The sequence below is a fragment of the Oxyura jamaicensis genome, chromosome 15, assembly GCF_011077185.1.
Source record: "Oxyura jamaicensis isolate SHBP4307 breed ruddy duck chromosome 15, BPBGC_Ojam_1.0, whole genome shotgun sequence".
NCBI lineage: Eukaryota > Metazoa > Chordata > Aves > Anseriformes > Anatidae > Oxyura > Oxyura jamaicensis.
The window spans coordinates 11857056-11870349 of NC_048907.1; the positions used below are offsets into that span (position 1 = coordinate 11857056).

At 46.0% G+C, this 13294-nt stretch overlaps 1 long non-coding RNA gene across 1 annotated transcript; it reads right to left on the bottom strand.

Annotated features, from left to right (window-relative positions):
• Positions 1-10546: 10546 nt before the first annotated feature.
• LOC118175119 lies at positions 10547-11647 on the bottom strand. Its single transcript, XR_004754888.1, has 3 exons — positions 11151-11647; positions 10908-11075; positions 10547-10799 (listed from the first exon to the last, which is right to left on the bottom strand). It is a non-coding gene; the product is annotated as an uncharacterized LOC118175119 (long non-coding RNA).
• Between the last annotated feature and the right edge of the window lie 1647 nt (positions 11648-13294).

The window sequence follows — 13294 nt, forward strand, 5'->3', positions numbered from 1 at the left end:
GGGTTATGGAGGTCTATGAAACTTTCAGGAGAACCACGGCCAGTTTTTTGTTTCAGCTGAGCTTTGCAGCAGTGCCACAGGTTCATTTAAATGCTGAATATGTGGAAATGAGCTCCTTTCCTTCCATGTGAATGTTAATTTAGTACACTTTGTTTAGCTACGATAGCAACAGTTTTTGGAAGTGTTTTGTGTGCATTAGTCATCAATATCTGAGTGATGTTTCTATTGTGCTCATCTGCCAGTGGTCCTAAAAAGCAGCAGCAATTCATCTATTCCAGCTGGGACAAGAAAGACTGACAAACTGCAGCACTGCATTAAAAAGTGACTAAAAATGGCATCAGATGGCACGCTTATTGTAGTTTCGTGACTGCAGCAGTTAGGGACTGATCTTGTAGCATGCAGCAGCGTTTGGGATTACCACCGTGGGCTGCCCCCTTCCATCCCCCAGGATGACTCAGTCGGAAGCCTGCTCTCCTGAAGCCTGCCTGGAGGACCAGCCTCCAGCAGTTGTGCTGCCCGGCATAGCGCTGGTCTCACGGACAGCCTGGGGCCAGGATGGCGATCCTCTGTGTAGCTGTCAAGTTGGTGTGTGCTGCACGGAGTGCTTGCAGGCTCAGATGAGGAGTAAGGAGTACATCAGGAGGAAGGTGAACTTGTGATTGATGTCCTCAGCTAGAACCTGGTGAGTCTGGGTTTGGCTTCTGCTGTGACCTCTTTGCCTGACCCTGTGCTCCAGGCTGTACCAGAGCTCTGGTTCCCATCTGCAGGATGGAAATGTTTCTCTGTTTGCCTGCCCATTGTTTCTATACCAAAATGTGTGAAGAGAGGTCTTCCATCAAGGAAATATATGAGAAAGATAACTTCAGCTGAATAAAACTAGTTCTTGTACTTTCTGCATCCAATAGTCTCTTCCAGAGACTGAAGCAGAGCTGCTAGATGCAAATTCCTTCTCTGGATTGTTTTGGTTAAAGTCCATTTTTATAAATCCTGCTTTTTCAACCCGTATTTATACAGAGTGCCCTGTCCACCAGGGCTTTGGATATTACTGCATTTTTACCATGTGTCTTCAAGGCTCTTACCCTGGGGAGAGGCAGTTTTCTTGCCCACTGCAGTCTGGCCTGCCCAGGACTGCTGTGCTGATGCCTGTACCCCTGATACTGCCAAGCTCCTGCTCTCAGCTAAGCTGGTACCTGTAATTTGTCAGAGGGAAACAAGGAATTAAGTTCTTCAGAGAAATGATGCCCTGCATCTCTCCCAGGTAGGTTTGCCCTATCTGTCTGCTCCATCTTGAGCTCCTCCAGCTTATGAGGAGGGGGACTGAGACTGGGAGGTTTTAAGGTCAGCACCATCTATTCAGAGGAAGAATAGAAGGTCTGACCTTTTTCAAATGGTAAGCTTTGTCAGTGTTCCCATTGGGATTTTTCCCCAGGTGACTGCTTAAATGTCACTTGTGGTAAACTAGGGGACTGGAACTGTTATGAACTTCCTTTTTTTTTCCTTCATAAGGCAACTCTGAGAGCTCCTAATGGGGTTAGATGTTTTCCTAAAGTTGGAAACATACCAGAGATGGGAATATAAAAGCATTTTTCTTATGTCTATTTTGTAAAAATCATAGTTCTTGATGTTGTCTGTCTTTAGCAATGCAAAAAAAAAATCCTGTATAGCTACAATTAACACTCCAGCAATAACTCAGTGGCATACATTCCTTGTGTTTATTGATTAGCGAACAAGCCCCCTGGGGTTTACATTGCTTCCAACGCATTCGGTTCCAGCTGAATACCTGCAGTGTGCATTGATCTAAGCGTGTGATTTCTCCTAAATATCAGCCGTCCTGTCCTATTGCGTTGCAGCTGTATGTGTTTTTGTAGCTGTGCAAAACCAAGTGGCTGAAAATGAAAAATCACCATGTGAAAAATGAAAGGGCACATGTTCTTGCCTATGCTGCTATCCGTGAGCCCTGTCTGTCACACTGAGGTTACACCTGCATAATTCACTTCTCTTCAACAGACCGACTCCCGATTTATATTTGCATGTGTGAGAAGAAACTCGAGTCCCTGAGGGGCTATGGCAGCTCAGTGCTTCAAAGAATCGGGTCCCCACTGCAGAAAAGGACCAGATACCAAAGTTCAAAGTCAATGGATGCTTATTTCTTTACAGCTTTTGTTTTCTTTGTGAACATGAACTACAGATCATTGCACAGGCATTTCCAGTATAGGTGTGGCTGCAGTAATTACTGCTTATTCTTTTGAAAGAACCTGCACTTACAAAACAGAGCAGGATATGAAAGCAGATGAACATGCTGCCTAAAAGGACTTAGTGACCAGCTGAAGTTTGAAGGTTAGGAGCAGCAGGATGAGCTCCTTGGCAAGCAGAGAGCTTCAGCACATGCTGTGTGTGGTGGGTTATAGGAAGGTGGAGGTGCCTGCTCCAAGCACCTGGCAGCGGCTCGGTGTGCTGCACGAGCTTTGTGTCCCTGCTGCAGGGACAGTGCAAGCGGTGGGGATGGAGGCAAAGGGGAAGGATAAAAAGGAGGATGAAGGCTACAGGAAGAGTGGTGCTAGAGCTGGAGGTGTAACGAGCTGGCTTTGTTTCAGCTGGTCAGCCTCCAAACTGCTTTAAAGTTGGTGTTGAAGTATTAATTAGTGTGTAGCACGGAGGTTGGAGATGCAGGTTTCCAAACCAGTGCCAGGGTGCAGGCTAATTCTGTCGTGCTATTTGTAGCCGTACGATAGGAAAGCACGGGACTGTGTGTGGAAGAGTGAGAAGAGGCTGATAGGCAAATTAGGGAGCACTAATGCAGCAGTGATGGGGAATGCTGTCCTGCAGCTGTGCTGTGTTGGCTGTAACCAAGCATGAAGATTCCCAGTGAAAGGTGCTGCCTCTGCTTTCACCTGCCGGTGCCTCACCCCAAGCTTGCTAGATGGGGTTGTGTTGTGAGGGCTCTGGCTGTGCTGCTCCTGGATGCCAAGTGTGCAGGTCCTGTAAATTTCAGTGCTCTGGTGCTCTACTTGCTGGTGCCCTGCAGGGATGAGTATTGACCTCTCAGTTCTCTCCCAACTCAACTTTTCCACAACTTCAGAAACAGCATCTCTCTCTCTACTGAAGGCATGGTCTCGCCATGACTGCTTTTGCAAAGACCTGAAAAAGTGTACTTTCCTAAAGTACAATCTTTCTTCACCTTGTGCCAATGCTTAATGAATCGATTGCAGCAGCAATGTCAAAGAAGGCTGTGGCAGGACTGCTGAAGATCTGAGGTTGCATTACCGTTGGTAAAAGACAGGGCCAAGACTTTGGTAGCAAGAAGCCTGGACGCAGAAAAGGAGGAGGGTTTAACCCTGAGCTCGGTCAGCCCTGCTCACCCAGAGCACTCCCAGCTGCTGCTTTGGATTGCAGAATAAGAAGCTGTCTCCGAGGTTCATTAGGCCTTCGCCTATTAAGGGCTTTAGAAACTAGGGTCAGGACCTTGAAACAGATCTGCAGCCTGTGAGGGAGCAGAGCATGTGCACTATCTGTGCAGCGAGGGGAGAGGTTTTGGTTCAGCTCCAAGTGGATCAGTGCCTGCAGCATGAAGCCACCTGGAATTAATTGAAAACTCTGGTGGCCACTCTGAACCGAGAGGCAGAAGCAGGCAGAGACTGGGAACAAACTGCCCTTAGCCCCTGGTTGCGCTGGTGGAGGCACGTGTGGGAGGTTTGCTCTGACGCTTCCCACGCTGTGTGCGCTTCGTGAACTTTATTTCCAGGGCTGTCAAGACAACGTCTGTCGTTGTAATTATAGTTTTTTTTTTTTTTTTTTTTTTTTTTTTTTTTTTTTTTCCCTCTTGGAAGAAGGTTGCACATTTATTTTCACTCAGGCCATGCTGTCCCCAATGAGTTGCTGCTAGGAACCAAGGCAGCTTCTGAAATCCAAATGCTGCTTTTCTGCTCTCCTCCATTTCCCCACGTCTTCCCCTAGGCTGTGTGTGGCAAATACAGGGCTCTGTTCCTCAGCCCCTTGGAGATGGAGCCCACCAGAAAACAGTCATAGGCTTGGCAAGAAGGATTTCAAGGGGAATTCCCAATGTCTTTAGAAAGATGTCTGTATTGAAGTCGTCTTTGCTTCCTTGCTGTTTTGTGGCTGATGAATATAAATATACCTAGTAAAAGGAATGCTTGTTCACAACTGATGGCTTTTGGTGGTCCTTTAAGAAAGGCTACATGCTCTGATACGGAACAGCTAGGATGTTCCTTATCATTGGATAGGATACGGAACAGCTAGGATGCTCTGGGTATTAGTGCAGCCAGGAGAAATTACCCAGGTGTTCTGTAGTTTATTTAAAGTACAACTAAGATTGATACATGCCAGGGCTGAGTTTTGTTGGCCTCAGAATCACGAGGAGTTGAGGGACTTCACTCCAGGGGAGACATGGCTGGAAACCAGGTGGGACTACAGCTGTGAGTTGGAGGAGTTGCAAGTTGTGGTGGAGAAAGGACCACTTGGTTAGCGGGTCAGAGTTGCTTGCACACTGATGAATTAGAAAAATGAGATTAAGAATAAGAAAAGGTGTGTGCTCAGATGTGACTCTCATTGTGTTCACCTGCCTTGGTGAGAGGGGGTGGTAGGGCAAAGCAGGGTTTGTCATGTAAGTGGCAGGTGAAGGAAGGACCTTGGTTCCCCCAGCTAGGCACAGGCAGTTTATTCTGTCCCAGCTCTCTAGTTCATCTTCTCTCCTGACTTCTTTCAGGCCACGCAGTTCCTGCAGAACCTCAGTTCACCTTTTCCCTGCACAGCTGGCCCTTTCCTCTCTGCCCCTTGCCTTTGGCTGAAGCTCCCCATGTCCCTGAGCTCTGCCCAGGCACAGGACACCTCTCACCCCTGGCACAGCCAGTTTCCCTGGAGCAGAGCTGATGCTCCTGTCTCAGGACATGCAGGCTCTTCCATGTGCAGTGTGATGTCTGGGTGAAAACTGGAACAGCAGCTCATACATATACAGACAGCTGCTGGACCAGTAATTCCTCTGTCTCCTTTTCTGCCTATAAGTCATAGCTCAAAATTGAATCTCAGAGAAAGGAAGGTCCAAGTCCAAGAAGTAGGGTAAGGATTTGGGTTTTTTCTCCTGTTTTGAGTTGTTCCACCCACGTGTGTGGCTCTTTTCACCACAGAGGAAGAAGGGGCTATGTTCTTCAAGGGGAAACTCCAGTTTGGGGTAATGCAAATGAAAACACTGTGTGTCCTTTTTCATTCAAATTACAAACAAAAAAAATTGTGATACGAATCATGAGCAAAGGCAGAACAGAGCCTAGAGTCTTTAATCTTTAAAATCTATTTTACATGATTAAAAGGATCCTGCCTAGAGAAAAGCAAGACTGGCTATTTATATCTCCATTCTTCTCCCCCCACCTTTTTTCCTCAGAAAATACTGCAGAGTCTTTCACATCTGAAAGACCACGGCTGGCTGCCATTAATTTTAATGCTAAATCCTCATCAGCATTTCAAAACAATATGAAAATGTCTAAGAAACTGTCTTCTAGTAGCTTGAAAATAGCACAGGCAGCAACCTAAATAATACTGTAAGTGCCCTGGTAAGTACAAGAGCACATGCTGGAAAGGAAAAGAAAAATAAAAGGCTTTAGACCACCAAGCAAACATCAGTTCTACAAAGCAGGCATAAATGGATTGCAGGATTTCATGGATGCTGAGAGTTTGAATTACTGACTGAGCTACACCTCACTTAGAGAAAACGTGGCTTTCTTTTTTTAGAGAATGCATCAAATATTGAATGCTACTGTTTGCTGTGCAATCTGCTGTGTGGACAAGTACATAAATAACCTTACATGTAGGGTCCTGTTTGGGCCAGCAAATGCAATTAAAGGAATGGAATATGTCAAAGAACCTAATATTAGTGCTCTATTATGCTGCATTGGCAAAGATGATAGATGCCAATTAAATTGAAATCAATGGTCATGGGTTAAACAAATGATGACTCTGATCAAAGCACGCCTTAGCGAAGCATTAAACCTGTTCCCAAACTGCAATGCATGTTTCTTAGAGTCCTGCTTAAAATTAAGCCTGTGTGTAAGTCATTTCCTGTTTAGGGAAGGTCTGGAACGTGCATTTGGGGTTTATTTTTTAATTGGGAGTATCCACGCTTACCTAGTTCTGCGTGGATGGGATTCATAGAGACAGTTACGCGTATGCTAAATTTTGCTGGGGTTTCAGGACATGCTATTGCTGTATCATTCTCATTTATATTTATAGTGCTCCAGCCGGCTTGGGGAACTATATAAGGATTTCAAAATCTCAAGCTATTTCTGCTAGCTTTGGTGATGCGTTCCCGAACCTCTGCCCTTCAGTGGGATGGCAGTGGAGCAGCAGGGAGTGGTCCTTCTCCCTTGGTAGTAAGTGGGATGCTGCCAGCCGAGGATGACTACCCATACTGTTAGTTTTGCAGTAGTGATTTTCTTTTGCCTTGACAGATATATATTTTTAATAATGCCAAGTCTTTCTGCTTTTCTAAGAATTCAAGTGTTTTTATTTTTATCCTTGTCTTTTTGAGAGAGATCTAGAAACCTCAAGCCCCATTTGAAATTGTTTTTTAAAAAGGTTTTAAAAGGACATGACATCTTCCAAAGGGGAGGGGAATGTTTATTGATTTTTCCCATTTCTTACAGGAAGTGGAACCAAGAACTCTCTCCAAGCCAATGCAGTCAAAAATCTTAGCTTTCTGGGGGAAGCACAGATTTTGGAGGACAAGGTGAAGAAGGCAAAAGCGAAAAGAGATGGGAAACTTTCATCAGCCCCGTGCAGATTTTTTTTCTTTTTGATTAAATACCAGGTTTAAGTATCATCAACAATGTGTATTCTGAAGAATACATGAGAATGCACTTGAGGTTAGAAAGCTTGTCTTTTATTCAGGTATTAAAAAAAAAAAAAAAAAGCCACTAGACTGTTCTTGAAATAAATCACTGAGAGGGCTAGATGAAGGCTGGAGGTGCACACTACATTTTTCATTGCCAGCTTCTCGTAGCCAAGGTATGTTGTTAAGACTAACCTTGGAAAAGCACTTCTCTTCCTGCATAGCTCTCCATGGTGGCATCATTAATGTTGATGGCTATAATTGACCACAAAGAGCAGACCTTTAGTCCCTACCTGATCTTTCAGAGTGTTTATACACTGCTAGTCTGACCACACAGCAGACTAATGAGCATTACACTTGACAAATATTGTCATGCCTAAACAGAAGATAGTGCTTCTGCTAAGACAGGCAGCAAGCCTGGGGGCACGTCATGCTCAAATAGTGAAGTTAAGAACTAACATTAATTCTCTTCCATGCACTGGGGCCTGATCCAGATCCCGAGTGCCCGCTAAGTCTTTCCATAGTGAGCTTTGCATCTCTGTGAAGAAGCCCTTAAACTCACAATGCAACAAAATAACATAAAAGCACAATACAACTGAACGGTATAATCATGAATTTGACCATAAGAGGTGTAAACTGCTTTTTGACTAGGATCAAAGCTCTTCCAGTAGCTGGATGAGGCATCAATGTGGGATGAAAAAGCTAAATCCTGATTACCTGGAGATTTAGATGTCCAGAGTCTTGTTACTGGCTTGATAGTGCTCCAGACTTTGTGCTAGAACAAAACATGATGAGCAATTTGGAAGAAATGTGAACCTGCAGTATTATTTCTCTTGCGTGTGACTGCTGCAAGCAACCTGCAGGCAGAGTTCTGGGGAGATTCCCCCTTACTCCGCACCAAGCCTGGTGTTAAATCCCAGATAATCATAGCACCAGTGTGACTGAGCTGCCTTTGGGTTACACAGACGCATTTTTCTAGAACAACAACAAAAGTTTTAATGACTTCTTAGCACTCTTTTTCTAGGTGCTATGATTTAAGAGCAGTTCTTGTGAAATGAATAGAATTACTCATTATGCACTTGTCTGAGTATCTCTTGGGTCTGTTTATCTGGTGTCTAGGCCTCACTGTGGATTTTGTCACAACTTGCTATGATTTACTCAACTGTTCAGTCTCTCTTTTTTCCTGACAAAATGCTTGATGTCAGGTAGGTGAGATATGCCTCATGTTTTGGGGTAAGTTTAAATAGCACTGCAGTGCAGCACAAAATCGTGGTGCTGCATCACTGTGCGGGGCTGGAGCATCCTTTCCGGCCAGCAGCGTGGCTCTGCGCCGACTTGCTGCTTGTTGGGGACTCGTGCTGTAGCAATGCGATGTTGTAGGACAAGGTGCTGCTGACCGTTCCTGTCACCAGATATTCATCTAGCTCACAGCAGGCAGCCAGCCCCACTGAAATGGAGGGGAATGAGTGTGCCACCAGGCTGCCACCAGGTCCTTCGGAAGACTGTCTTGTTGACAGGAGGTGACACACTGGGATATGCACCCAAGGGCGAGTTGAGCTGAGCCACTGAAGCAAGTGGGCGTTGGTTTAGGCCTTTTGCCTGCTTTTGCTACATGCAGGGCTTCAGCTGTGGATGCAGGATAGCCTGGCAGGAGGCACAGGCCTGAGCTGCAGCGATGGCGAGGGCTGGCAGTGCTGCCCTGCATGGGCGCGCTGTGCATGGCATCCCTGCATCCAGCACGCTCCCTGCGCTCAGCAAATCTGCTGGGGACCAATCCTTTGCATTAGGATCTGCTTGTTTTGTGTTCAGAATCTTCTAGACCAAAAAACTCTAAGTGAGCAAGAACCCCTTTAATATTTTCCCTGTGCTGGGAAGCAGGCGCAGGGAATGCTTCCCAGCAGCCCTGCTCTCCCCCTGCTGGGAAGGCTGTGCTCCGTGTACCCATCAGTGCCCCCAGGAGATGCGGCCAGCCCCTCAAAACACATTGAGAGGTGAGCAGCATGCAGTAACCGAGCCATGTCCTCTTAGGACAGCCTTGATCCATGATGTTGGCTGTCAGCAAGGCCCCACTGGGGATCACTGCGGGCGTGTTGATGCTCTGCTTCCTCTGCAGGGAGGCTCTTAGCTGCCAGGGCAGTTTTTTATCTAAATATCACCTAGTAGCTTTCACCTGTGTACTATTAAACTGCTAATATATCAGGGGGAGAAATCCTCCAGGAGAGTTGGTTAGGAATACCTAAATGAGGTAGCTGTGTTATCCTCAGTAAAATATTATTGTTATTAAACGTTCCCACCAGATATTTGGACAGCTTGTGTTACAACTGCAAAGCTAACATTTCATTATAGGAAGATATATATTCATAATAGATTGCAATTTACCAAAATACACAGAGGGCCCCAGATTTGTCAGTGTGCATTTGCTCGGTGAGAAATACATCTCACTAAAAACCAGATGTCAAAATTAACAGAAGAGCTTTTGCAACATCGGGAAGAAAGCTGACATTTCAGAGCTGGCAGTCCAGCTGTGTTAGCAGCATCAGGGAGCCTTTGTGTTAAGTATGATGTTTAGCAGTGGAATTGCATTAGGAGTTGCTTTAAATTGTAAGTTGTGGGAAATCACCATGCTGTGTTGGGGACAACAATTGCAATCAGGTGAGATCCTGGATCACTCCACCCCCCAGTATTTTCTCTCCATTCATTTGCCATGTTTCTATATGATAAAATTTCAAAGGGCTGTTAAAGTGGCTTAATTTTTGAGTAAATTGCTGGATGTCATCACCAGCATCACATTTTGGAGGGGGGGTGTGGGAAGCAGGAATTTGAGAGCTCTTGCAGATGTCAGAGTGACCGTTCTGAAACGCAGATTAGGTATGTACCATCCTGGTTTCTAACATGCTTTATCTTCCTGATAACATGACCTAACTTTCAGGTTGTTTTTTATCTGCAGATTTCTAGAACTGGTCTTATCCATGCATTTTTCTCATCTCTTTCACCTGTTTGTAGCTGTTAGCTAGTGAGCCAGTCTGATGATTAGCTGACTAATTTGTTGGCACAGCTTTCTGTCAGGGGAGGAAGGGTGCACACTTCTTTAAAAGTGAAGGTAATTAACCACTGGAACAACATGAGCACTGCTGGGTTCTCTGGTACTAGCAATTGTAACGTCAGGATTTTTTTCTGAGCTGTCTCTGGTGTGGCAGATTGTTGTGGCTGCGCAGGTCTCTGGTCACCAGCTGAGGGGTGAAACACAGTCTCTCAGAGCCTCTGAATGTGTTCACTGGGGCAGCTGTGAGCACCCCCAGAGAAGAGAAGCAGCTTTGCTGCAGGGCTTTGTTGGGTGGTGACACCCCCGGCCGTGGGCAGGAGGATGTGCTGCCCTACCTGTGGAGGTGGAGGGGTGAGACTCAATTCAAGCCCTTCAAGGCAAGGTCACGTTTCCACTTTAAATTCCAGATAGAGATTGCTGTTGACCCCAGAAGCATTATGTGACCTTATCCACCACATGGATATTTTCCTGAGGTTTCCCATTAGGGAGGCCAAGGGGTGAGCATGGGGGCGATGCCCACCTCTGACCCCCCCACGCCGAGCACAGGGGGCTGGTGGGGCAGGACAGGGTGCTTGGTGTGAACTGGGAGCAATAAGGGGAGGAACGTGCAGAGGAGGAAAACACCTCCCTGAAGCCTGCTGGGGATGTTCAGCCCTCTCCAGTAAATCACTGGGGCATGATCTTGAGCACCTATTTTGATGTTTTGCTGAAGTGAGGCCCGGCAGAGGAAGAAGTCCTTAGGCAAATCACGATGTATAAATACCTCTGCTGCGAGTGTAATGACGGCTGCGGTGCTGCCACACAACGCAGACAGCAATAAATAGGTTCCTGAATCGGAGAGAATCTCCACTTCAGACGTGACTGCTCGAGCTACATATACAAAGTGTCCTTTGAAATAGCAGCTGTCTGTGTTATCTTCGTCTGAAAGATGAGTAATTATGAGAATGCTATAATGATTTCTTTAAAAAAAAAAAAAAAGGTCTAAACAGCAATTGCTTTTTAGTGCAGGAGATATTTAAACATCAGTACCTTGAATTGATTAAAAAGAGCTGTACTGATAATGCAATTTTGTAGCTTATGATTCGCACTGAATGGCGCAATGAATCATGATGAAAGGCTGAGGAGATCTCTGATGTGGACCCTGCGCTGCACCCGTGGCGCTGAGCTGGTGTGAGCATGGCACAAAGATGGCTGCGTCTGGTTAAGGATAAATAGCTAAATAGAGCACCACCAAAACAAACAAACAAGCTGAAAAACACCAAGAAACCAAACCTTTTCACTGCTGAGGTCAGCCGGAATTAATGCTGGAGAGGTCTTAGTGGTGTGGTTTTGTTCATTACTGGTGGGCATAGTGGCAGTAGCTGGCTGTGCTGAAGTACCTCTTAGGAGAGCCCTGTTTCAAAGGGCTACTCTGCATTCTTCTGCACATTCATGTCTTCTGTATTTCTACTTTGAAGGATTTTGAATGTCACACTTGTATCAAATTTGCATTTCTTCTGCAAATTTTTTTTTTTTTTTTTTTTTTTTTTTTTTCTAAATGCAAAGTAGATTTATTCTACCTGGGTATGTAGCCATGAGTAAGGTCTCCCAGCTAGCAAGCAATATTGATGAAATCTGGGATCGCAGAATTTGCATCTCCTTGAATCACCAGGCAAGTTATTTATTCAGGCCTCCTTGGAATGAGTTCCCTTGCAGCGTGTAACTCAGCAACTCTGGTCCCGTTTAAGAGTAAGGCTGGCTGTGAGAGCTTACAGCTCATGTGTGTACCTGCAGGCGGGGTGAGGATGCTGTACCTGTACGCAGCAGAGGTGGCATTTACCACGATGAGCAGGCCTCTTCCATGCTATTCTTTTAATTCCTTTTTGCTTTGGGATGGGGAGAGGTGGTGTAAGAGGCGGGGGATTCTGTCCAGCATGCCTCTGAGCTGCACGCTGAGCATCAGTAATTTCACTTCTGCTGGAGGTCAGGAATCCTCCTGTACCCTTGCTCCTAGTGCAAGGCTCTGCCTCTGCAGTGGGGTCTCAGCAACCTCAATCCTCATCCTCAGGCAAGTACTGACAGCCCCCTCGTGTTAAGTTTTGTAAACACTAATTTGTGACATCTCCCATGCCTTAAATCAAAGCACTCGAGTAAAAGTAATAATACCACTGTTAAAGGGAGTGCTGCAGAAGGAGACGGCTGTCACCTGACGCTAAATGGAGACAACGCCGAGTGTGTTTCGGGAGCTGTTCCTGATGAGGAGGCACTGGGGGATGTAGTGCTGCCTTCTCAGCCCCGAAGCTATCAGCTCTGTGGCCTGCCTGGCAGAAAACAAGAAGGAAGAATATTGCTTATTTCAAGTCTGTTTTGCGTTTTGCTCAGGTGCAGATAAAAGGAGGAGAATGACCTGGCTCCTGCAAGCACTCATTTGAATTGCAGCTGTGCAATCTGCTTCTGCGCCTGATCAAAGCGACCAAAGCCCTGTTTGTGCTAGGTGCTGTACAATCACAAGGTTTTCTCCCTGGCCTGTGAAACCTGCAGTTTAACAGCCAGGACGGACTTACCTTAAGTCATGCCTACAATACACAGCTCTTTCCCATTTGTATCTCTTTTCATAGCCAGCCTTTTTGCCTTCCCTTCAGATTTGCATCGGTTGAGTTGCATGCATCATTCTTCCCTTTCCTTTGTAATTCCATGAACTCTTGTTGTGTTATATTAATTTTTCATGTCTGGCAATAGTGGAAACAATAGAAGCCTGGTGGTGTTAATTGTCCAAGAAATTTCCGTAAGCATTCTCAGTATAACCATATCACAGTCTCCCAGGCAGGTAGCTGAGCTGGTTGTACCCATCTGCTGCGTTCAAGCATGTTGAAGGATAAAGCAAGCCTCTGTCAACATAGAAGAAGCCCAAGCAAACTGGGAAAGCAGACAGGATTACCAATAAGAGAAACATCAAGTTGTGTAAATTCCCAATGCCATGGGAGGAGCAGGCAGCGGGAGGAAACGCCCGGAGGTATTACCAGTGTCTGAACTCTAGGCTGGGATTCGGTGGGATTCTGCCACCAAGGCCCACTCTAGAAGCCTTGCATGTGTTTGGTGGGGGCAATGCTTGTGGAAGACTGGTGTTATGGCTTTCCAAATCACTTACGGCTTCTACTGTCCTCTATTTAGCTTCTTTGAAGTAGTATCTGTTGGAGAATGAAGAATTGTACGTGACTCCAGGCTCTTGAAATCCATATCACCAAGTCAAACAGACCGACATCTCACTGGATGCTTGTTCTGAGCAGTGAACCTCCCAGAACTGTCCCTGACTCCTCCGACCTTAAAGTGGAAGCAGGGACCGCTCCATGAGGCTGCTGGAATCGTGTCTGCACTCACCGGCCTGAGCCCTGGCCCTGGCTTCAGCTCTGCGGCATCAAAGTCAGGTACGTGGGGAC